This window comes from Lemur catta, chromosome 6 (genome assembly GCF_020740605.2).
Source record: "Lemur catta isolate mLemCat1 chromosome 6, mLemCat1.pri, whole genome shotgun sequence".
In the NCBI taxonomy this organism is placed as follows: domain Eukaryota; kingdom Metazoa; phylum Chordata; class Mammalia; order Primates; family Lemuridae; genus Lemur; species Lemur catta.
In genome coordinates, this window is record NC_059133.1 from 22,812,625 (window position 1) to 22,839,131 (window position 26,507).

A 26,507-nucleotide genomic window follows, 5' to 3' on the forward strand; every position below is an offset into this window, starting at 1 on the left:
TATAATTATTTGGTTGGGAACCATCAAAAGTTCCTACGCAGAGAAAGATGTGGCATAGTCTATATTTTATGTATTTTAGAAAGGAATGTATTATGGCAGAATGAAAGAAGGATTAGAGTGAATAAGGTTATATCTGATCTCAGCTGCACAGATCATCATAATGATTATATACAGTCAATAAGACAGAAGTAGCCAAACTAAAACTACAGATAGACACTGAGGCAGAATCAGTAGGAAGCCAAATTCTAACCAATAAAGCTAAGGGAGTGCCAGAGAGTAATATGTAATTTACATAACAATCATTTTATATATAATTATAAAGTAATATAATATATTATTATATATAATACATAAAATTAGTAGAAGACATTCTAATAGAATGTATTTATGGTCTTGAAGTGAAGGCTTTTCTAATAGCTGAAAAAGTAAAAGATAAAAAGGGAAATACTGATCGACTTGAATATATTAAGATAAACTTTTATAGAATGAAAGATACCAAAACAAAAGTGGAAAAACAAGCCACATACTGGGAAAAGATATTTGTAATGCATAACAGACTGTGTAAGCTCCATATTGTGTAAATATCAACTGCAGGCTCAGATTGATGGAATGACCAGATAAAGATACTGCTTAGGTAAATTAAACAGATTTATGTACTACAGGATACCAGCGGAAGTCAGTGTAGTCTTGATACACAAGAAAGAGGTCAACAACATTATTCAGGACATATAAGCTTCTAAAACCTAAAATCCTCACTAGTGATGCATAGTTGTGGCTGGTAACATCCCTGCATCTTTCACGTCTGTGATGCTTGCACAGATCTTTGCAAATCCTTGAGGAGGTATCAATATGATACCAAGGAAGTTCTACCATCTCCACTTTATTAGATGTAGAACATTATCAGATCCATGCTTCAAGAAGTCATCTTATTAAGTTATTAGGAATCCTGAACCATGGATGAGTATTCCTATATTAATGAATTCTACTCTATCCACCTTCGTATTCTGTCCCCCAGTCTAACATACTCAAGAGACATTCACACACATGTTCCCCTAGTTTCAGCTACTACCTATTAGCCAGATCCTGCAATTCCTTTGGCATGTGGGCTATTTCTTCTCAGAGCAGAGCTTGTAATTTCCTGCTCAGGCTGTGCTGAAATCTGACTTTGCTTTTCAGCCAGAAGGCAAGGAAGTGTGTTCGGGGCATATCTTGAGGAAAACAAGCCACATCTTGAAAGGCACCTGCTTCAGATTAGGTCTTTGCATGTTCCCCCAGGCAAGTAGAGACTATTTTTCTTTAGCAAGTGGTTGGGGGCTATTTCTGCCAGCCTGCAGGGCTTGAGAAATCTAGGAGCTCAAAATTCTAAAGGTTGTCTACATAAATGTCTCCATTTCAGGTCTCTGCACCACCCACCCCACACTTTTCTTGGAATTGCTGCTTTATAATCAGATCCTAGGCCTGGTTTTCAGCAAAGTCTACCCTGCAGTTGTCCAGAGCTGTAACAGAGACATTCTGTCTTTCAGAGCATGCCCTAAGTTGTCAATTAACTACACTAAGACAACTGGGTCCCTATTGCCTTCAGAGAGATGGCCAGTTCAACTCTAAAATCCCATCCTGAGGGTCCACTTTTTATACTTCACTTTCATTACATTAACCTGGTTTCCTAAAAAAAAAATAGAGTCTAAGGCAAAGGCTTAAGTGCTAGTGCTTTATTTGGTAGTGTAATTTCTGTGAAGCAAGAATGATGGGAAAGGGAAGTGGGACAGGGACAGATGGAAAGGGAATACAATGCTGGCCAACGCATCCTGAAGAAACACAGCCAGTTGCTCCATCATATGGGATGTCTCCCAACAGGGTATGTAGATTTCTATATACCATATCTTAGAGTTGTCCATGAGAGGGAGGAGTAGAGAGAAAATGTACCTGCTGTCTTCCTCCTGATCAAGATTCACCTCTGTACTTCCAGGTTGGATCACCTGGCCCCTTAGGCAGCTACTGGGGATGCCAAATCTCATACCTTGTGATATAGTGTTTTATCCTAGTTCAAAAGTGGTAAAAAGAGCCAGAAACCCCAGATGGTGGCCTCAGGTAGTGGAACCAAGCAGGCCAACATGGAGGCAGTCACCACAGTGCTGCTGGAATGCGACAAGTGGTTGAGGGCCAAGCAGATAGTGAAGACAGGAAACCTAAGGCATTGCATGAAGTGTGTCCAATACATAAGTCCTCTTGAATGCTAATGATTGCAAGATGCTAACGCAGGCAGAGCAGCAAGATGGAAGGAGCCTGAATTCCTAATACCATTAAGCCACAATACTAGTCCCAGACCACTCACACCCAAATTATTATGTGAGAGAAAAATAAACTTGCATCTTGTTTAAAGTACTGGTATTGGAAGTCTTTGTAGGAGTAGCCAAACCTATAGTCTAATATACCTTATGACTCAGAATTTTATTTCTTGAAATCAGCACTAGAAATCACACATATACATAAACATGCATATACAGATGTATACAGAACATACACCCATGTTCATTGCTAACATTAAATACTTATAATTGTAAAGCATTAAAAATGATCTAAATGTGTCAACAGAATAATGTGTAAACTATAGTTATATCTATAGTATCAAATACTAGTCAGCATCCTAAAGGAATTTAGGAGATCTTTATGTTTTGACATGAAAAGATTTTAAAGACATTTTTAATTAAAAATTGCAAAATGATATAAACAGTATGCTAACATTTATCTAAAAGAAAGTCCCACAAAATAATACTATAATATTTGCATTTATAGGTATGTTTGTGTACCTTATGAGATGGAAGAAGAGAGAGAAATCAAAAATGAGAGTGGGAATAAATGTGTTGAGATGTTCTAAAAGAATACTCAATAAATTGTTAGCAGTGGTTAACAAAGAACAAAGTTTTATCCCTTTCTCATATTCGTGAAGTCATGAGAATGCTCCATGCATTGTCTTCACGTTGGGGCCCAAGACGAAGGAGCAAACCATATCTAGAACATCGCCAGTCTCAGAGCAGAGGAGGAAAAATGGTGGAGGAACCATATGATGGATCTTAAAGCTTCAGCTCCAAAATGGCACTCCTCCCTTGCACTCACATTTCATTTTCGAAAGTTGTTCTCAGTAGGGCTGGGAAGTATTAATCCCCCATCACGGAGGAGCAGGTAGTATTTTGAACAATAGTACAATCTACCAGAGTACCTCAAATTTGACATAACGCAAACTAAACACGTCTTTCTCTCCACCTCTCCATTCTCTCTCTCTCTCAGTAAATAATAGACGCCATTAGTGGAGGTTCCAGAATTTTCATACTGGAAGAGGACTGGTGTGGTAGTAGGTTAGAAGGAAGAGCTACAATACTAGATTTGAAGCTGCACCTTCTAAGCAAGCACACAGTTTTTATTTAGATTGTATGGTCATTTAAGTTGGCTTGATAGAGCTGACTGAAATTATGAAGTGGCTAAAATCCCCTCAACTCACCCCCTTGCCCCTTCCACTTGATATCACCACTGCAGTTACCCACACAAGAAACAGTGATATCTTTGAGTCCTCTTCTCCCAATTCCATTCACAGTCTTTAGACCTGCATTGCTTGATATAGCTATAACCACATATGGATATTAAGAATTTAAAATGTGGCTAGTACAAATTTAGATGTGCTATAAGTGTAAAATACAGAATGGATTTTATAAAAATATAAAATATGTCTTTAATAAACATTTTTACATTGATGACATTTTGAAATGATAATATTTAGGGTATATTGGGTTAAATACCTAAATTATTAAAATGAATTCCACTCATTTCTTTTTACCTTTTTTAGGTGGCTACTAGGCAATTTAAAATTACACACGTGGCTTACATTTTTGGCTTGCATTACATTTCTATTAGACAACACTGCCCTAAGCTGTGTTTTGCTCTTTGTCTCTACCATCCCACTCTTAACTCAAGCTTTCACCTTTCAATGAGGTTTCTGCAAAAGCCTTATAACTACTCTTTCTGCCTCCAGTTTGGCCTTTTTCCAACCCATTGTTCAAAGTGTCCAGAATGATCTTTTAAAATGCAAATCAAATCGTGCTAACTCAGCCAGTTTGATATCATTCCATAGGTCTCCACTGCCTTTAAAATTCTATAGTTCCATACATAAACCCCTCCCTAATGACCTAGACCCCTGATTTTCAACTTGGGGTCCTCCTAGCCCTGAAAATACGTCAAGGCTTTCTAAAGGTATGGGCATGTCTGGTTTTAAGAGAGTGAATTTCCAGATCCTCTGTTTTTATATTTTCCACGTAGTTATCTAACTTCAAAGGCCCCTGTAGTCAAAGTTCTCTTCTCTCCTTTCTTCTCACCATTGCTCTTATCTCTTAACCAAACAAAGGCACCTTGAATCTTACCAGGAGGCACTGATGGAACAATTGAACAATTTCTTTAAGCAAGGCACATCACAGCCTTCCTATCCATTGTAAAATGTATTGTCAACACAATATTCATAACATGCTATTAATATATATTAATTTTTAAATATGCAATAAAATACAGAATTTTTGGAAATTTTTTAGGGGCAAAGTAAACAAGAAAGTTTGAAGACCACTATCTAGCTCATATCCCATGACAACTTAGGCTACCACCACCAGCACCACTCCCACAACACTCATGCCTTCCTGGCTTCAGCTGTATTCAAGGGTTCAGCCTATCAGGCGATCTCAGCCTTCGTAGCCTCAGAAAATTCTCTCCCACACTCTTTCCCCAGCTAGTCATTTCCTCTAGCTTTTGTTTATTTGATGGCATTATCAGAAAAAAAAGTTACTTTTCAGTTTTATTGTGCAAGGACTTCATCAAATTTTCTCTATTATGTGAGCTTTGACTTTCATTGCTCACATAAAGTGCATTTCATTGCACTTTATGAAATGACCTTGAAGAAAGATGCAAGTAATTTTTATCTGTTCAACTTTCATTATCATTGTAGTACCCTTTGCCAAGACCTCTCTCCTTTCAGTAGTCAAAAAAGCTGTTTTTTTTCCCAAATTTGCATGATTATTTTAAAATGGTACTGTGTGAGTAGTTTCAAGTGGTGATTACTCAGGCTTTTTTTAAACAAGAGACACCTAAATTTAATCATTAAACTCATATAACACGTAAACATATATGCATATCTTGTGCTGTTAACACTGACAGCTACTGCTTGTTGATTCCCTTATCGTTGTTGTCATATGCTGTCACCAAATTGACCGTCAAGGTCACTGTGGAAACAGTCACAGGATGAAGAGAAGAGTGGTTAGGGATGTGGGCTCTAGAGCCACAGTGTCTGACTCAGCCACCTGTTTGTTTGTTAGTTCTGTGACTTCAGAAAATCCACTTAACTGCTTTGTGCATCAGTTTATTCATCTGTAAACTGGAGATAATAAGAATCGTAATTGTCTCCCAGTGGTGTTGTAAGAATTAAATTAATAAGACTATTGAAGTGCCTAGAAATGGTTGTTCTGGTACAGAATATGCACCAAACAAAAACTAAAGAAAAAAGTATCAGAGACAATATCATGTTTGATGCAACCATCATGACGTCAGAATTTCCCTCATTATCCAGAATATTTTCAAGCTAACATATCAAATTCCTGGTTTTTAACCCCTGATCCATGTTTCTTGCATTTTTAAAGGGCAAATAAATATTGACACTAAATTCTCCAAACCCAGAAGTTCTAATACTTTTATCTCCACAGGGACTCACTGTGGCCTAAAGTACAGGCATGTGGACTATGGGTCCTGAATGAACGGACTGAGCTCAAATCCGTCCCCAGCACTTCTGCACTGGGGAACTCTGAGTTGCCGAATTCTCTGTGCTTCAGTTTACTCATCAGTGAAATAGGAAGTGCTAGACATTTGCCTGTTTGCTCTCAAATCTATTCCCTCCCTACCCCTTCTCTGCTCTGTGTCACAGGGAACTTCATTTCACATTTCCCTTCCAAATTGGCTTCTAATTTTATTTGGTCAATAAGAGACACTAGTGAGAAATTTGATAGTGAAAGGAAGAGAGAAGTCCGGTGCTTGTCTCTTGCCCCAGAGTGCCTCAGGCAGCAGCTCCAACAGCCTGGTCTGCTCTATGGCTCCAGTCCCACTGGACAGGCCCTCTACATCCAGCTTTGGAGGCCAGGCACGGTGGCTCATGCCTATAATCCTAGCACTTTGGGAGGCCGAGGTGGGAGGATTACTTGAGGCTAGGAGTTCAAGACCAGCCTGAGTAAGACCCTGTCTCTACCCAAAAAGAAAATATGTAATATATGTATAATCTAGATATGTATATTTTTTTAATTATTATATATATATTTATATTTTTTCCCCCAGCTTTGGATGAGCAGCTCTAGGTTCCCTTTCTCACTCTGGCATGATTTCCTGCTGTTATTGATGTCTAGGGTGCCTTGCTTTCCCCCTATTTGGCTTTATAGCCCTCCCATTTAACTAATTACCAGCATTAAATTCCTATTTTGCTATTTAAAATAACTTATTGCAGGATTTTGCTCCCAGAAAGCTGGAATAGACATACTTTTCCCTGTTGTTCCCACTAAGAACAGCTAAATATCTAGGACATTATCTGTCAAACAAACACAAGAAGACTCTGAAAGGTGGAATTGGAGCATGGGACCCAGGAAACAACATGGCAGTGAGTTTTCTTTTTGCCTCGTATATTTCAGATGGGATGCTGGAGAAGCTGGCAACTCAGAAGTTCCAACGGGAGCAGGAAGAAGAAAAAAAATAAAGCAAGGAAAGCCTTCTCTCTCTAGACAAAGGACCAGGAAAGGGGCAGCCTGGCAAAACAATAACCTTGTAGACAGGAATCATTCTACTCTAGCCAAACACCACAGAAGACACTGCAATTCCCACTCTCAACCCCACCAGTAAAGGCTAAGTGGGGAGTATAGACTTTTCACCCCCACCAGAATGTAACAAGATTCCTCAGCCAGCTGCAGAGAGGCCTAGTTATAAATCAGGACATTCATTCTCATTTGAGGGTAATAAGCCATATTTGCTCCTCCTGGCTGGGGTGGTGTCAGTAGAGGCCTAGTAGAGGGTCAGGACTTTCACCACCACCTGATAATAACAAAGACACCCTCCCAGGTCTTAGTGTGTGGGAGCAGTAATGAGGTATACTCCTGCTCCTGTCAGTTATGGTGGTATCCACAGAGGCCTGGTGGGGACTTTGACCTCCCCTGACCAACCAGCAGTAAGGAAGAACCCTTCTCCCTACTGGGTGTCAACAGAGGCTAAGTGGGGAACCTGGACTTTCACCCCCACCTGGCAACAATGAGGTGGTACCCACTTTTCCTGCCAGAACAGAGGAAGCTGCTAGAACAGGAGATTTAAAGAACATCCAGAGTCCCACAGCATAATTGCCCAAATGTCCAAGTTTTATCAAAAAATCATTTATCATACCAAGAACCAAGAATATCTCAACCTGAATTTTTAAAAAATTAATGGACACCAATATGACACAAATGTTAAAATTCTAAGGGAAGAATTTTACATTAGCTATTGTAAAAATGGTTCAATAAGCAATTAAATGCACACTTAAATCAAAAGATAGGAAGTCTCATCAAAGAAATAGAAGATATAAAAAAGAATTAGATGGAAATTTTAGAACTGAAAAATGCAATAAATGAAATTTAAAAACTCATTGGATGGGTTTAACAGTAGAATGGAGAGGAAAGAGGAAAGAACTAATGAACTTGAAGACAGAACAAAAGAAATTACCCAATTAGAACATCAGCAAGAAAGTAGACTAAAAAATCAAATGAACAGAGTCTTTGAGACATGTAGAACTATAACAGAAGATCTACCATTTGTGTCCTCAAAGTACCAAAAGGAGAGGAGAAAGAGAGAGTACTAAAAAGTATCTGTAATAATGGCTAAAAATTTTCCAAATTTGACAAAATATACAAACCTACGTATTCAGAAAGCTGATGAACCTGGTTTATCCAAACAGGATAAAACCAAAGAAATCTACACCAAGACACATCATAATCAAACTTCTAAAAACTAAAAATAAAGAAAACAATCTTGAAAGTAGCTTGAGGGAAATGGCACCTTATCAATAGGAGAAAAACAATTTGAATGACAGCAGATTACTCATCAAAAAGTATGAATGCCATAAGGAAGTAGCACATTTTCCAAGTGCTAGGGGAAAAAAAGTGCCAATCTGGAATTCTATATCCAGTGAAAATATCCTTCACGAATAAAGAAGAAATTAAGATATTCTCAGATGAAGAAAAACTAAGAATCGATCAACAGGAAACGTGTTAAAATAATGGCTAAAAAAAGTTCTCTAAACAGAAAGATAATGATAAAAGAAGAAATCTCAGACTACAAGGAAGGAAGAAAAAGTAATAAAAAGATCAAAAATATTGGTACATACAGTATACGTTCCTTCTCTTGAGTTTCCTAAATTTTGTTTGACAGGTGAAGCAAAAATCATAACACTGTCTGATGAGGTCCTTATATAGAGAGAGGAAATATTTAAGGTAATTATATTATAAATGGAAAAGGTAAAGACAAATAAAGGTAAGGTTTCTATACTTTACTTGAACCAGTAAAACACTGACACAAGTAGACTGTGATAAGTTATGCATGTATAATATAATACCTACAGCAACCACTAAAAAATCTATGCAATGAGATACACTCAAAAATTCTAGTTAAATCAAAATGGAATTCTAAAAAATGTTCACACATGGAAAAGCAGGTGGGGAAACAAATATATAATAACAAAGAAAACAAACCAAAAGCAAAAATTAAAAATAACAGACTTAAGACTTGCAGAGTGGGTTAAAAAAAAAAAACCAAAACCATGACCTAATTTCATGTTATCTATAAGAAATTCACTTCAAATATAATGATATTGGTAGTGTGAAAATAAAAGGATGAAAACCATGTCGTGCAATATTTAATCAAAAGAAAGCACAAGTGGCTATATTAACGTAAGATAGACTTCAGAGCAAAGAAAATTAGCAGAAGCAGAGAGGGAAGAGAGGGACATTACATAACGATAAAATCCACCAGGAAAAAATAATAATTCTAAATGTGTTGGCACAAAACAACAGAGCTATAAAAGATATGATGGAAAAACTGATAGAACTAAAAAGAGAAAAAGACAAATCCACAATTATAGTTAGACACTTCAACAGCCCTCTCTCAACAACTGGTAAACCAACTGGAGAGAAAATCAGCAAGTTACAGAACTTAACACCATAAAGCAAAAGATTCTAATTGATATTTGTAAAACACAGCATTCTTTTCAAGTACTCATACAACATATATCAAAATAGATTTCATACTGAGCCATAAGACAAATTTCAATAAATTTTGAAAAATTAAATTCATTCAGGATGTGTCCTCTGACCAAAATGGACTAGAACTAAATAGCAGAAAAATCTCCAAACACTTGGAAACCACACAACACACTGCTAAATAATCCATCAGTCAAAGACAAGTCTCAATTGAAATAAAATATTTGGTGGCACATGAAACGAAATATGTATTGAAAGTAAAAATACAACATATCAAAACTGTCAGCACCAGACAAGCAGTGTTGACACTTAAATTTATAGCATTAAGTTGCTTATATTAGAAAAGAGAAAAAGTCTCAAATCAATAATCTAAATTACCATCTCAAAAAACTAGAAAAAGAAGAGCAAAACAGACCCAAAGCAAGCAGAAGAAATAATAAATACAAGAGCAGGAATCAATGATATATGGACATAAATTTAAGCTTAGTACATATATTTGTTGTGAGGATTAAGTGAAGAATATATGCAAAATGCTTACAACAGTGTCTAGCCCAAAGTACATGTTCAATACATGTTAGTTTTTATTATTTGTTTACAAAATATTTGAGTGAGAATAATTAGGGCAAGATATTGTGAAAGCTATTGTCTTTTTAAAAATACAAAAAAGCAATTGTTAAGGTGACAAGTTCACTCTTTCAAAAGATTTTTTTGGGGGACTTTGTAAACTCACAGAGAAATCTTCCATTTCTGTTTATCCACTATAGTACCTTTTAAATTCTCATCTCAATAACAAACCCTCTTCACAGAATCATGAGTGCCATGCTAAAATCACCAGGTTCCCTGTCAACATAAGTACCCGGTTCTTTTTTTTTCTAGTTCCTAACCACATATAAATTTCTTTCAACTCTCTCGGTGTGAAGTCAGAAACAGTGAAGAACTAATAGAACTTGATGAGGCCAGGGAGAGAGAGAGAGAGAGAGAGAGAGAGAGAGTGTGAGAGTGTGTGTGTGTGTGTGTGTGTGTGTGTGTGTGTGTTAATTGCTGTACCCCAAATGCTTAAAACACTGACACTTACTATTAGTAGTTACTCCACAAATACTTGAATGAATGAATGAAAAAAATGGATGACAAATGTGGAAGGTAAAGGAAAATGAAGGATTAATAATAAATTTAAATTTTCAAGCCTAAGCTACTGCAAGAATCCCAATGCTTGTAATAGTCAAGATAAGGACTATGAAGCCATGAGGAGCTTGCTATACAACTTTCAGGTTAATAATTAATGCATGTAAACATTCTGTACTCCAAAAATCGTTCCCCACTCATCTCACAGTTTTTTTGTTTGTTTGTTTTTGTGTGTTGTTGTTGTTGTTGTTTGGGGGTTTTTGTTTTTGTTTTTGTTTTTGAGACAGAGTCTCACTTTGTTGCCTGGCCTAGAGTGCTGTGGAGTCAGCCTAGCTCATAGCAACCTCAAACTCCTGGGCTTAAGAGATCCTCCTGCTTCAGCCTCCAGAGTAGCTGGGACTATAGGCACAAGCCACCATGTCCAGCTAATTTTTTCTATTTTTAGTAGATACGGGGTCTCGTCCTTGCTCAGGCTGGTCTGGAACTCCTGAGCTCAAGCAATCCTCTGACCTCGGCCTCCCAGAGTGCTAGGATTACAGGCGTGAGCCACCGCACCTGGCCCCACAGTCTTGTTTTATACTATATGACCTCACCACCAGTTATGATGGATTGGACCAGGGATGTGCACTTGACCTAGCTGGACCAATCAGATTCTATCTCCTGGAGAATCTGAAACAGATTCTGCTGGGCATTGTGGAACTGAATGTAAAGGTGGTCAATTTCTGCCAAGAGTTTGGAGAAGCAGAGAAAGCTGGTCTGGAGAGGGAGAAACAAAATGTCTCTGAAAAGACAGAAGCTGGAGAGAGAGGATTGCCTATGTTAATAAGAGTTTTCTGGTCCTGATTCTAATTCCTACCAGAGGCCCAGCTGCCTTCCTTCCTTTGTTTCTGGATATAATATATTCACCTTCTGGGGGAGAATGGCAAGTAACTAGATTTGTTTTCTGATGCTTTGAGCCAAAAATTATCAATTTGACAGGAAGATGATTGATTCCTTTTAAAAATGTATTTTATTTTATTTTATCCACTCTGTCATCCAGGCTGGAGTGCAGTGGCAAAATCATAGCTCACTGCAGCCTTGAATTTCTGGGCTCAACCAATCCTCCCACATAATCCTCACGAGTACTGGGACTATGGTGCATAGCACCATGCCTGGCTAATTTTTTTTTTCATTTATTTTTGGAGATGAGGTCTCACTATGTTGCTCAGGTTGGTCTTGAACTCCTGGCCTCAAGAGATCCTCCCTCCTTAACCACCCAAGTCACTGGGATTACAGGCGGGAGCCACTGTGCCCAGCTGATTCAGTTTTGGACTTATTAAATCTGATTTCCTTTCCTTCTTCAGAAACATTGCTACCTCATTTCCCACACTCTTCATTATAGTCTTGAATAAATTTCCAGATTTTTTCTTCCTATCCTTTGGAGACATCTAATATTACAACATAGGAGTATTTTTTCTACCTTAACCTCTGAAGAGAAAGTATCCTTGCTTCCCAAATCTCTGAGAATCTTATGATGTCCATCCCCTTATAGTGAATAGTCCTTAAAGAAGGAAGAGCATTCAAGAGCGGTATGATTATCAGAGACAAACACTGTAGACAGACAGTTTCTCTCTTGTACTCATGTCTGCCAACATGATGTTATTTCCTTAGAATATAAGAAAAAATAGAACAGAAGCCATATGTAGAGAGCAAGGAAATTTGAATTACAGAATATTACACAAGCAATGAAATGCATGTCATTTTCTCATCACTTCATGGCTTCAACACCTCTTCACAACACCTTGAAAAGAAAGCCTGCAAATTTCAAACCACCTCTTTGCAAATTGATTTCTTTATGTCACCAGGCTCCGCACACTCACAACCCACGCTCCTTCAGTTGCTAAGTGCACTGGATTGTCACAGTATGTTCCAGAGGCTCCAGATTTCTCTCAAATGGGAAAGATGAACTTTGGAAGCAAAGTTCTTGTCTTTCAAATACAATATTCTCTAAACACAAAGAAACAGTATCCATTGGATTTCAACCAGTTAAAACCAATTTCCCAAAGCAAGGGAAAACTTATAAGCTCTAAAATTCAATAATAATATCTTATAACTTGGAACTCAAAGATGATTTATAGATTAGTTTTATATTATTAGCTTCATTTCATTAGAATGAAAATCATAATATGCCACTAAAAATATTTATTCTTAACATGAACTGATAACTTCTATTGATGAGATGTAATTTAAGAGGCTTTGAGTTTTCTAAGTCAATGCCATAAAGAAAATTTTAGGCAAAAGTTTAAGATTGTGATAAAAAGTAAGGGGGAAAAGCTATGGCAAGAAATAAGCAAGAACATTTAGATTTAATGGGTATACATACACATAAATTTAACTAATATTTGTTAAATGAGAGCACTAAAACAGAGTGGGGACCAATTAGACATAAATTGCAATCCATAGATCTGAATGGTGTAGAGTCTAGTAGAAGAGATCAGCCATTCATTAATACAAGTTTTTATCGAGTATTTGCCATAAATAAGATGCTTTGCTGGGTACTAAATCTTAATGGTTGTACTGTAGCATTGGATCACTTCAATATATGTCATCAAACTTATAAACTTTTGTTATACTTTAACATATTATTATATTGCAAGCAATATATGTTTTTTGAAAAAGTTCAAATCATGCAGAAGCAAAAAGTAAAAGACTCTCCATAACTACTACCACTAGGTGGGGTCACCACTATATTTTAGGGTATCTTTTCACACTTCTTAAAATAAGCATTATAAATTCACACAAATACATTTTTAAAAACCAAAAATCTTATCATACACAAAGTAAGTATAGCACAATGCTTGAGAGCATGAGCTTAAGCAACAGCACCTAGATTCAAATCCCAGCTCCACCAGTACTAGCTATGTTACCTTTTGCAAGTTACTGTACATCTCAGTGCCACAAAATTCCAATCTTGAAAAAAGTCTGGAATTAAGATAGTAAACTAGACGTAGGTAGTATGTGCCTCCTCCGTGGAGAGGAACCAGAATAGTAAGTAGGTACTCATGTTTTGAACAGAGTGTATAGGAGAGAATGCTAGGCTTCACCAGAGAACTGATAGGATGCACCAAAAGTAAGTAAGGAGAGGGTTCAAGGCAACTTGCCCAGCTGGGACTGGCTGAGAGCTAGAAGCTCCTGGACATGGGGAAACAGTAAGAGAGAAACCTGCAGGATTTGACACTCCAAAACAGGATTTTACAATCTTGGCTATCGGAGAATACCTTGACCACACAGGCCTCAGGAGTAACATAAGGAGTTGTCTAGATGTTTCACAGAGATGTTGCTCCTCATAAAGGGAACCCACACGGAATCCCACAGGCATATGAGCCTAGCGCAACTTCAAATGGGCACCATTCTGAGAGCCTCGATACTGGGGATCTACAGATGTGCCAGCTGCTGTTGCACGGCTGGGAAGGGAGAAAGGAGAAAGGGTGCTCCCATGCACCCTTGGGAGGGTCCCCACCACCCTGCTGTGAGATCCTGTTGAGACTGAGACATAAATGGACCACACTCCCCACAGCTTCTTGTGCACAGTGCTTGCCTGGAAGGGGCTCCACTCTCTGTGGTCACAGGCCCAATGAATCATTTTGAGAGTTTAATGTTGGGCTATGCCCCACCATCAGGCTGAATTCAGGCCAATGTGGCTGCAGCCACCACCTGTCCAAAGAGAGACAGGGAAACCAGGCTCCCCCATGCATAGCTAGGACAATATCCACCACCGTGCAATGGCCTGCAGTGAAACTGAGACATGAGTGGACTGCACTCCCCATAGCTTCTTGCTCATGCTGACCTGGGCTGGGCCCACAGTCAGCACCATTCTAAGAGTTTAGTGCTGGACCACGCCCTGCCCCTGGGCTGAATTTGAGGCAACATGGCTGTAGCCACCACCCAATAGGGGAAGGACAGAGCAGACCAAGCTCTCCTAAGTACACTTAAGCCCGACCATTCCCACTACCCCATTATGGGCAGCTATGGGACCGGAGACTAGTCCGCCCAACCTATAGCAGCTACCAGCAACACCAGCATGGACCGTTTGGGACCCGATGGGTTGCTCCACCACCACTACTGCCATTATCCACATCACACTAGCTGCCCAGGGGCCTGAGAACCTGCCCACATGCCCAACCCGTGGCTTCCATCACTAGCTTCTGAGCAAGCCACCTAGGGGCCCAAGGATTGGCACTCCAGGACTCACTAACACTGATGCAAACATAAGCTGCTCTGCGGCCTAAAAATAGTCACACTCAAATTTTTTTCTCCATCCGGAGCCGGCAGGAACTGTCCCGGCCACGCTCCTACCCAGAGGGCCCGAAGGCATTTTTTTCTCTGGACAGCTGGGCCCGGGCCAGGGCAGCTGGGCCCCAGCCAGGGCGTCTGGGCCGCTTGGACTTACGGGTTCTTGGAGCTACGGGGCTGTGGGAGGCCGCCTCGGCCGAGGTCACGCCGCGAACTACAGGTCCCAGCATGCAGCGCGGCTCCGAGAGTGCGTCTCTCCTTCCCAGAATGCGCGTCTTCTTCCGGCGCCTGCCTGCCCCTCCGGCGGTGGAGCTCGTGGCCCCGGGCTGTGGGGAGAAACTAACGAGAAATTCGCTTGGGAAGGCGACTTGTGAGCCGTCGAGGACGGGTATAGTGCCAGCCGTTCTTGTGGTTGGGTTTGGGAGAGGCCTGAGGGAGCCGCGTCGCCGGGCTTGGGCCTTCCGGGCCGGGCTTTGTCTCGAGGCAATTTCGGATCCGACGCTTGGTATCTTAAGCAGGGACAAGGGGTGAGGCTGGAGCACCCTGCTAAGTATTCTGTCCCTAGATGGCTGGACATCCGGTCCTGGTGGCTGGGGCAGTGGCCTTCTGGACTCACTGTCACAGCTCATGGCCACTCATTGCCACGGGGAAGTGAGGACAGTGATCTCAGGACTTGCTCCAGAATTCACCTTTGCTTCAAGAATCTGTCCTCCATTCCCAGCAAGGAGATGGCTAGCCAGAGGTCAGACAGGAGAGAAGGGGACGCCAACCTTTCTCATGACAGCTGTTCACTACCTATTGGGACTTTTGCTTCTTCTAGCCACTTTTACTAGACCTCAGGATATGAAGGATGGTCAGGGCGAAGCCGTATTTCTGCAGTCAGGTACAAAAAGTCCCTATTGCTGCAAGAGAAACTAAACCTGGTTTGGGAGGTCCAGGTTCCTGTAATGGCTGCAGCTCTGCCTCTGAGAGGCCAGACAGGGCCTGTGTGAGTAGAAATTGTTCAGGTGGCATGACACTGTTATTTTGATTCCACCAGGCCCCAGCCCCTTAATTTAGGGTCAGGGTACTCCTAGTTGTAGTTCTAGAAACGGAAGTGACCACATACCCACCACTTCTCTGGGATGCTTTATGCCCACTCAGTACTCCCTTGGTACTGATTCTTCCAAAAGTTGTTTCTGACTCCTTGGCAGGATGGCAGCTGCACCATACTTGAAAGCAGTCAAGAAGGCCCTGGGCTCTGCTGCACCTAGGGGTCTTGGAAGAGCAAAAGGCAAGTTTTGTTTTCCTCTGTCTTGGGTGCTGGGCAGCTGGTTTGCCCAGGTGACAGCAGAGCTGGGGCTAGCCCAGGATGCAGACTCTCCATTGGGGGCCTTTGCCATGTCACTTACCTAGGCCAACAAGCTCTGGAGAGCCAACAGCTTGTGCGTGTGTTCCATATCATCCATGTTTAGGGCAGGGCCCATGCCCAGAGCTAGATCCCCAGAATCTGGAAGGGACCAGGACACAGTGGGTGCTGTGTAGGCAGCAGCCCAGGCCTACAGGGATGGGTGAGTCACCAGCACTACTGGTGCTTCAGCCAGAGATGGCATAGTGCAGCTCTCTGTCAGCCTGCCCCACCCTTAACTCCATGCCATGGTTTGGATGTAGTTTATTTCTGCAAAAACTCATGTTGAAATTTGATCCCCAATGTACAGTGTTGGGAGGTGGTGCCTAGTAGGAGGAGTTTGGGTAATGTGGGTGGGTCCTTCATTAATAGATTAATGCCCTGTGGAGAGGGTGAGTGAGTTCCCCCAAAAGTGAGTTGAAGAGTCTGGCTTCCTTGGTTTCTCTCTTTTGCTTCCTCTCCCACCATCTCTGCATACTCCCCTTCCACTGTCTGCCATGAATTGAAGCAGTATGAGGCCCTCACTAGATGCAGCTGCCCAATCTTGAACTTTGCACCATAATCGTGAAGCAAATAAACCTCTCTTGTACATTAAAAAAAAAAAAAGATAGTCACACTTAGTCCACTTATGCCACCACGAGGGCTTGAAGACTGACTCAGTTGGGATACAAGTCCCCAGCAAAATTTTGCCACAGCATCCAGTAATAATTGTGACTTAAGCCACTGAGGAAATCACAAATACCACTGACTCTGTGTACTGCCAAAGAAATAATAAAAACATCACACTACTGCAGGCACCGAAAATCAAAACCAAAATGTCCTACTCAACCAACAACACATATACATCTTCAGGAAAAAAATCTCCCAGTGAAAGCAATTTCAAAAAATTTGAAAAAGTGGCTGCTACACCAGCTGTGCAGACATGAACAGAAGGACATAGGAAACGTGAAAAAGCAAGGAAATATGACACCACCAAAGGACCACAACAATTGTCCAGCAAGAGATCCCAATCAAAAAGAAATCCTTGAAATGCCAGATAAAGAATTCAAAATATTGATTTTAAAGAAGCTTGCAATGAGATGCAACAGAAATCTGAAAACCAATACAAAGAAATCAGAAAATCAGTTCAGGATATGAATGATAAATTTACGAGGAGATTGCTATCTTTTTAAAAAAAAAAAAAAGCAGAAATTCTGGAACTGAAAAATTCACTGAAGGAAATGCAAAATACATTTGAAAGCTTCTAGAATAGACTAGACCAAGCAGAAGAAAGAATCTCTAAACTTGAAGACAGGTCTTTTGAAATAATCCAGTCAGACTAAAATAAGAAAAAAAAGAATGAACAAAATCTTTGAGACATCTGGGACTACATAAAGTGACTGAACTTACAAACTATCAGTATTCCCAAGGGGAAAGAGAGATCAAAAAGTTTAGAAAACCTATTAAAGGAAATAATTGATGAAAACTCCCAAGTCTATTAAGAGAGGTAGATATCAAGTTACTGGAGGCCCAGCATTCCCCCGGCAAATACATTACAAAAAATACTTCACCACAGCATATTATATTCAGAATTTCTAAAGTCAAAGTGAAAGAAAGAATTTTAAAATTAGTAAGAAAAAGTTTCTAGTCACCTATAAAGGAAACCCCATTATACTAACAGCTAACTTCTCAGCAGAAACCTTACAGACCAGCAGACCAGAAGAGAATGGGATGAAATTTTCAAAGTGCTGAAAGAAAAAAACTGTCTGCCAAGACTTTTATATCCTTCCAGAATAAGCTTCATAAATGAAGGGGGAAATAAAGTATTTCCCAGAGAAGCAAACACATCACTACTAGACCAGTCCTATAGTAAATGCTCCAAAGGGTCTCAAACGTGGAAACAAAAAGTCATCATCATGAAAACACGTGAAAATAGAAAACTCACATGTCTTATAAAACATTCACACAAAGGGGGAAGAGAGTGGAATCAAACAGCAGCATGACAAAATTTCATCAAACCAAAAAGAGAAAAAGAAAGAAACAAAGAATTCCTAAAACGACTCAAAAACAACAATATGACAGAAACAAAACTTCACATATCAGTGTTAACCTTGAACATAAGTGAGTTAAATATACCACTCAAAAGATACAAATCAGTGGAATGGATTTTTTTAAATGATCCAATTATAATATATGCTGCTTGTAAGAGACTCACATTACTGTTAAGGACACACTGACTGAAAGTAAAGGGTTGAAAAAAAGATATTCCACACAAACGGAAGAAAAAAAACAAGCAGGATTAGCTGTACTTATCTCAGATAAACCAGACTTTAAATCAGTAAAAAACAGACAAAGGAGGTCATTATATAATAAGAAATGGATCAATTCAATGAGAGAATATAACAATCCTAAATATATATGCATCCAAGTTTGGAGCACCTAGATTCACACATATTACTGTACCTAAAGAAAGAGATAGACAGCAATACAATAATAGTGGGAGACCTTAACACCCCACTCACAACACTGGACAGATCTTTGAGACAGAAAGTCAACAAAGAAACAGTGAACTTAAATTAGACTTTAGACCAGAAGAACCTAACAGACATTTTCAGAATATTCTACCCAACAACTACAGAACATACATTCTTTTCATCAGCACATGGAAGGTTCTATAAGATAGACCACATTTTAGGCCACAAAACAAGTCTTAACAAAATTTTAAAAATTAAAATTTTATCAAGGACCTTCTCAAACTACAGAAGAATAAAGCTAAAAGTTAATATGAAAAGGAACTTTGGAAAACTATTCAAATACATGGAAATTAACATGCTCCTGAATGATCACTGGATCATCATAGAAATTAAGATGGAAATTTAAAAATTTTTTGAAATGGATGAAAATGAAAATATAACATACCAAATCCTATGTAACACAGAAAAAGCGCCGCTAAGAGGAAATTTTATAGCATTAAATGCCTACATCAAAAAAGTAGAAAGATCACAATTTAGCCACCTAACATTGCATCTCAAGGAACTAGAAATATAAGAACAAACCAAACCCAAAGCTACCACTATAAAAGAAAACAAAGATCAGAGCAAAACTAAATAAAATAGAGACCCCCCCAAAATACAAAAGATCAACAAGACAAAAAGTTGCTTCTTCAAAAAGATAAACCAAATTGATAAACCACTAGCCAGACTAGCCAAGAAAATAAGAGAGAAGATGGAAACAAACAAAATCAGAAAAGAAAAAGGAGACATTATAACTGATACCACAGAAATACAAAAGCTCATCATAGACTATTATGAGCAACTGTACACTAACAAAATAGAAAACCAAGAGGAAATAGATAAATTCCCAGAAACATATAACCTCCCCAAGATTGAACCAGGAAGAAATAGAACTCCTGAACAGATTAATAATGAGTAGAAAGATTGAATCAGTAATAAAACAAAATCTCAACCAAAGAAAAAGCCCAGGGCCAGATGGATTCACAACCAAATTCTACCAAACATAAAAAGAAGAACTAATACCAATTCTGAAAATGTTCCAAATAATCAAGGAGAAGAAAATTTTCCCTAACTCATTCTACAAGGCCAGTATCACCCTGATACCAAAGACAAGGACACAACACAAAAAAATAAAACTACAGACCAATCTACCTAATAAACATAGACCCAAACATTCTCAACAAAATACTAGCAAATCAGCACAGCACACCAAAAAGATAATATACCATGATCAAATAGGTTTTATACCAGGGATGCAAGGATGGTTCAACATATGCAAATCAATAAATGTGATTCATCACACAAACAGAATTAAGGACAAAAACCATATGATCATCTCAATAGATGCAGAAAAAAACATTTTATAAAACTCAGCATCCCTCTATGATAAAAAAAAATCTTCAACAAATTAGGCATAGTAGCAATATACCTCAAAAGAATAAAGGCCATATATGACAAACCCACAGCCAACATCATACTTAATAGGGAAAAGTTGAAAGCAGTCCTCCTAAGCAGAGAAACAAGACAAAAATGCCCACCGTCACCACTCTTAATTGACAGAGTACTAGAAGTACTTGCCAGAGTAATCAGGCAAGGAAAAAAAGCATACAAACTGGAAAAGAGGAAGTCAAATTATCCCTGTTCACTGGTGATATGATCTTACATCTAGAAAACCCTAAAAACTCCACTAAAAACCTGTTAGATTTGATAAATAAATTCAATAAAGTTTCAGGATAAAAAAATCAATGTACAGAAATCAGTAGCATTTCTATACACCCATAATGATCTAGCTGAGAATTAAATCAAGAAGGCAATCCCATTTACAACAGGTACCTGAAAAATTAAATACCTAGGAATATATTTAACCAAGGAGATGGAAGATCTCTGCAAGGAAAACTACAATATACTGATGCAAGAAGTTTTAGAGGACACAAACAAATGGAAAAACATCCCATACTCATGGATCAGAAGAATGAATATTGCAAAAATGACCATACTGCCCAAAGCAATCTACAGGTTTTTTGTAACCTCTATCAAAATACCAATATCATTTTTCACAGAATTAGATAAAATAAGTCTAAAGTTCATATGATACCAAAAAAGATCCCAAATATCCAAAGCAATCTTGAGCAAAAGGAACAAAGCTGGAGGCATCACATTACCTGACTTCAAATTATACTTCAAGGCTATAGTAACCAAAACAGCATGGTACTGGCATGAAAATAGACATGGAGATCAATGGAACAGAATAAAAAACCAGAAATAAAACCACATACTTAAAGCCAATTGATCTTTCACAAAGTCAATGAGAACATGCACTGAGGAAAGGATACCCTTTTCAATAAATGATGCTGGGAAAATTGGATTGCCATATGCAGAAGAATGAAACTGGACATCTATCTCTCATCATGTACAAAAATCAACTCAAGATGAATTAAAGAATTGAATGTAAGACCTAAAACTATAAAAACCCTAGAAGAAAACCTAAGGAAAAGTCTTCTGGATATTGGTCTAGGCAAAGAATTTATGCCTAAACTCAAAAGCACAAGCAACAAAATCACAAATAGAAAAATGAGATTTAAACTACAAAGCTTCTGCACAGCAAAAGAAATAATCAACAGAGTGAACAGATATCCTGCAGAATGGAAGAAAATATTTGTTAACTATACATCTGACAGGGGACTGATATCCAGAATATACAAGGAACTCAAACCACCCAACAAAAGGTACAAATAACCCCATTAAAAAGTGGCCTAAGGACATAAATAGACATTTTTCAAAAGAAGGCAAACAAATGGCCAATAAGTATATGAACAGATGTTCAACATCTCTGATCATCAGAGAAATGCAAATTAAAACCACAATGAGATATCATCTTACACCAATCAGAATGGCTATTATAACACTAAAAGGACAAAAAATAACAGATGTTGGTTGGCAAGGATGTGGAGAAAAGGGAACTCTTATACACTGTTGGTGGGAATGTAAATTAGTGCAACCTGTATGGAAAACAATATGGAGATTTCCCAAAGAACTAAAAATACAACTATTGTACAATCCAGCAATCCCACTATTAGGTATCTACCCAAAAGAAAATAAATCAATATATTAGTATTACAAAGATACCTGCACTCGTATGTTTATTGCAACATTACTCACAATAGCAAAGATATGAAATCAACCTAAGTGTCCATCAGTGGAGGATTGGATAAAGCAAGGTGGTATATATACACAATGCAATACTATTCAACCACAGAAAGAATGAAATCATGACTTTTGTGGCAACATGGATGAAACTAGAGGCCATTATCTTAAGTGAAACAACTCAGACACAGAAAGACAAGTACTGCAAGTTATCACTTATAAGTGGGAGCTAAATAATGTGCACACATGGAGGCAGAGTGTGGAATGATAGACAATGGAGACTCAGAGGGGGAGGGGAGGGGAGTTAGAGGGGGATTGGATGGTGGGAAGTTGCTTGATGGGTACAATATGCAGTGCTCCATTGATGGATGCACTGAAGGCCCTGACTTCACCACAATGCAATATACCAATGTAGCAAATTTGCACTTTTACCTCATAAATATATTCAAATGGAAAAAAATTCCAATCTCTAAAATATCTTTGTGCCTTGACTTTGATATTTCTGAAGAGTAAATGCCCAGAAAAAAATGGCTGAATCAAAAGGGATAAATATTTTAAAGTATATTTCAGATACTTCTTAATTTTCCTTCTAAAATTTATGCTACCAATTTATATTCCCATCATAATATATATCAGTGACCTTTCCTTGTGTGTGTGTATGTGTGTACCTCGTGTGTGTGTGTGTTGGGAGGGGTTGAAAATACTTATGAAAATATTCTCCTGTATTTTCTTATGATACTATTACTATTTTGTGTTTCATGTTTGGGTGTTTAATAACCTAGATTTTTGGGTATGAAATAAAGTGTAAATCTAACTTTATTTTTGTCCAGATGTGTAACCAATTGTTCCATTGCCATTTACTGAGCAGTGTATTCATTCCCAACTTATTTGAAATGTCATTGTTATTAGATTTCCATATATAAATAGATTAGTTTGTACTATTTTTTTCTAATGATACACTCATTTTTCTCTGATGGTACCACATGCTTTAATTACTTCACTGTAGTATATTTAAATATCTGTTAACTTTCTGTTCATTTAAAAAGTTTATTCCTGTTGCAGATTATGGCAGAGATAGTCAGCTGACCACCCAAAATCCATGCTCCTCTTTTCAGATGTAGTATTGTTGCCACAAAGCAGCTGCCTAGCTGGGGACTATATTTCTCAGTGCCGCTTACATCCAGCTAGAGCCACGTGACTAGTTCTTGCTGATGGTATGTGAGCAAACACAATATATGTCACTTTTGGGTCAAAGTGATGGGGAAGCAAGTATGTCTTCTTCATAGTCATTGTCCCTATCTAAGGACCTAAGAAGATGCCAGGGCCTCAGAATGGAAGATGCCTGGCTTTCGGAATGATCTTATGGAAGTCAGCCTGACCAGGAACTCTTGCACTGACATGTGAGGTTAGTGAGAAATGAACCCTCCATTATAAAAGACAGTCATAAGGTTTGGGGACTTGTCTATTACCTTAGCTGATATGCAGATGTTGTATTGCCAAATGACTATTTTTTTTTAAATCCAGTTAGGATTTTAATTGGGATCAGATTTTATTCATAGATTAGGTTAAGGAGAACTGACATCTTAACAATATTGAGTTTTCACATCTGAGAAAAATCACATCTTTCCATTTGTTCTGGAAAATAAAGTTTTGCTATTTTCTTTATAGATATTCTAAACATTTCTTAAGTTTATTCCTATATGTTTTATGTTTTTGTTGCATTGTGACTGTGATCTTTTTTCTGTTACATTTTCTATTTGATTATTGCTTGTATACAGAATATTCGCTTTTATAAGTTTGTCTTCTATCAATTAGTGCCATGGGTTCATTGGTTTCATTTCTTGCAGCAAATAATGACAGTTTTGCATCTTCCTTCCCTATGTTGATAGCCCTTAGTTCTTTTCTTTTCTATCATTGCATTTGCTAGGATCTTGAAAATAATATTGAAAAATAGCAGTAATAGCTTCCTTTTCCTGTTCTTCCTTTTAAATAAAATCTCTTAAGTAGTTAATCATCACATATAATATTTCATAATGATTTCTAATAAATGCCTTTTATTGAGTTAGGGAAATCTCATTCTATGACTACTTCTATAGAAGATGTATTTCTTTATGTTGTTAAATCAAAGTAGAGCTTGAATTTTATCGAAATGCCTTTCCTCTCTCTATTTAGATAATTTATGATTTTCTTTCTTTAATATAGTATATCATATTAGTATATTTTCTAAATATTAAAACACATTTGCATTTTATGTAACCTCTTCTTGCCCATGATATATATCCTTAATGTGTAGCATTATTCAGTTATTTTTTATTTACTGTCTTTGTGCCTATTTTCATATCAGAGATTGGTTAATAGGTATGTGCGTGCATGCATATGTGCAAATTTGTCTAATATTCTTATCAGAAATATTCAAGCCTGTACAACAAAGTTCAAAACTTCCATGTTTTTCTATGCTCTGTAAAGTTAAATATGATACTTCTTCCATGAATATTTGAAAAACTCACTTGTACAATCAACTAAAGGAATGTCTTGGTGGAGAAAGATCTTATTTTCCACTTCTTCCATACTTATTGAATTATTCCAGTTTCTAACTTTTTTTTGAACTTTTAAAGTCATTTTTAATCTCCTACAAAAGTATGAATCTCATTTATTTTTCCAAAGCTTTCTTTTTAAGCTTGTTCATAATATTGTCCTTTAATTTTTAAAAATTCCTTCCACATCTGTACCTTTGTGATCTTTCATATTTTTAATATTGCTTATCTAAATCTTTTCTCTCTTTTGCTAATTGGATAGGCCAAAGTTTGTTTACTTTAATTGGTCATTTCAAAAAAAATCAGTTTTTATTCCAAAAGTCAAAAAAAGTAAGGAAATATAGGCAAAATCGTGTATTTATTTTTTTCTTTCAAATTAAATTTTTGACACATTGCTTTATATTTAGAGTTGCTTCATCAAAAAAGATGTCTGGAGGTTGAAGAAAAACAAAAAAATTAGTTAATGTTTACCTATCTGCATAAGTTTATCTCATATGCCTAAATGGGCATTCTGTATGTTCAACTTTGTGGATTGTTTTATTCTAATCTTCTAAGTGCTTACTTATTTTTGGTCTGTTTTATTTGCCAGTTTCTGGGAAAAGTGTGTTTTAAAATTTTCAAGCTGATAATAGTTTCTTCAAATTCTCTTTATCTTTCTGACAGTTTTTGTTTTATAAATGTTAATGCTATATTGTTGAAATGATATTGTTCCTTGATGATAATATCTTTTTAATGAATGTTATTTTTATCAGCCAAATTTCTTTCTCTGTTTCTTGGGTACTTTTTGCACTGGAAACAGCATGTTAAAACTAAAAGCCCACCAATATTTGAGTGCCAGCCTTCCCAAAATCATAAGATCCAATTTGGCTCTAGTTGGGGAGACTGTGCCTTATGAGCACAGTTCTTCCATGCGGGCATACCGGAAGTTCACTTTTTTCCATTATATATCTAGTTCAGTTTATTATTAGTTTGTAAATTCTCAACCCATTCAGCAGTTCAACTCCCGTTTACATGAGTTAAACTTGGAGTGACAGACACAGTGACGCTGTCGTGAGATAATCAAATTCAATCTTTTCAAAACTTGCAGTGGTTGCTATTATTTTATTTATTTATTTATTATTTTTATTTGAATACATTTGAACCCCAAATGCCAAACCCAAATGTAAATTTTGTGATGAATTTTCTGAACAGTGGATTTTTATTAAACAAGGAAAAAGGCATTTTGATGTTCTCAGTATGCAATTATTGACTCAATGTCAAAAATGGTGCAAAGTCAGATATAAACCAATAGATACTAACAGCTAAGCATAAGATGATGTATCATTTCCTCAACTAGTACCAAAGAAAGTGATAAAATAATTTTTGGCTAAGAGAAATTCAAATAAATAAAATAATTGAAGCAGAAGTTGTAATGACCTTCCATACCATATATTAGCATCAGTCTTTCAGTTCAAACATTCTAGCTGAAGTACCCCATGAGTAAAAGAACTTGTTGAATTTGTTTAAAAATAATAATAACAATAACATCACAGCTATTCATAAAAGGAACAACATTACTTATGGACAAGAAAAGAAATTTCGATTTGAAATGGTTAATTATTGTGTCAGTTGCCATGAGTACCTTTCGAAATGAATTTCATCCCTTGAAGAATTCTATTCTTTGACATGGATGTGACTAAATATTCTTCCAACATGACAACAAGTGGAATCATCCTGTGTAGTGTTGAAGAAGAGGGGAATAAAAATGTATGAAATGCTCTTTTTTGTCAGTGGATGTTTTACAAAGATGTTGATCACAGCATAATCTTGAAAACTGGAAAAGCAAGTTTTGCAGTGAAATATCGGTACTGTATGCTTCAACAAATCAAATTTAAAGAGCAATTCTCAAACTTCTCAACTTGATGCCAATACATGTTCGGTATACTGGCTTGTAATACTAATGTTGAGTATATTTTTTCGTTAATGAATGTTCAATGGAGAAAAGAATGAAATAAGCTGGATGTGACCACTGTAGAAGCTCTGTTATATAAGTAGAACATGGACTGTTACTGCTAGAAATTTTATAAGCAAATTCTGCAAAACAAAGAATTATTAAGGAAAGCTGAAAGAAACATAATTGAGGAAGAGGTATGTAATTTAGATACTTATAATATATTTCAGATAAACAACAAATAATTTTTAGCATAAATATGTCCTATTCAATATTTTTTTAGTTCAATGTACAAATGCATAGGCAATTAGAAATAATCAAAATTTACCTGGGTGC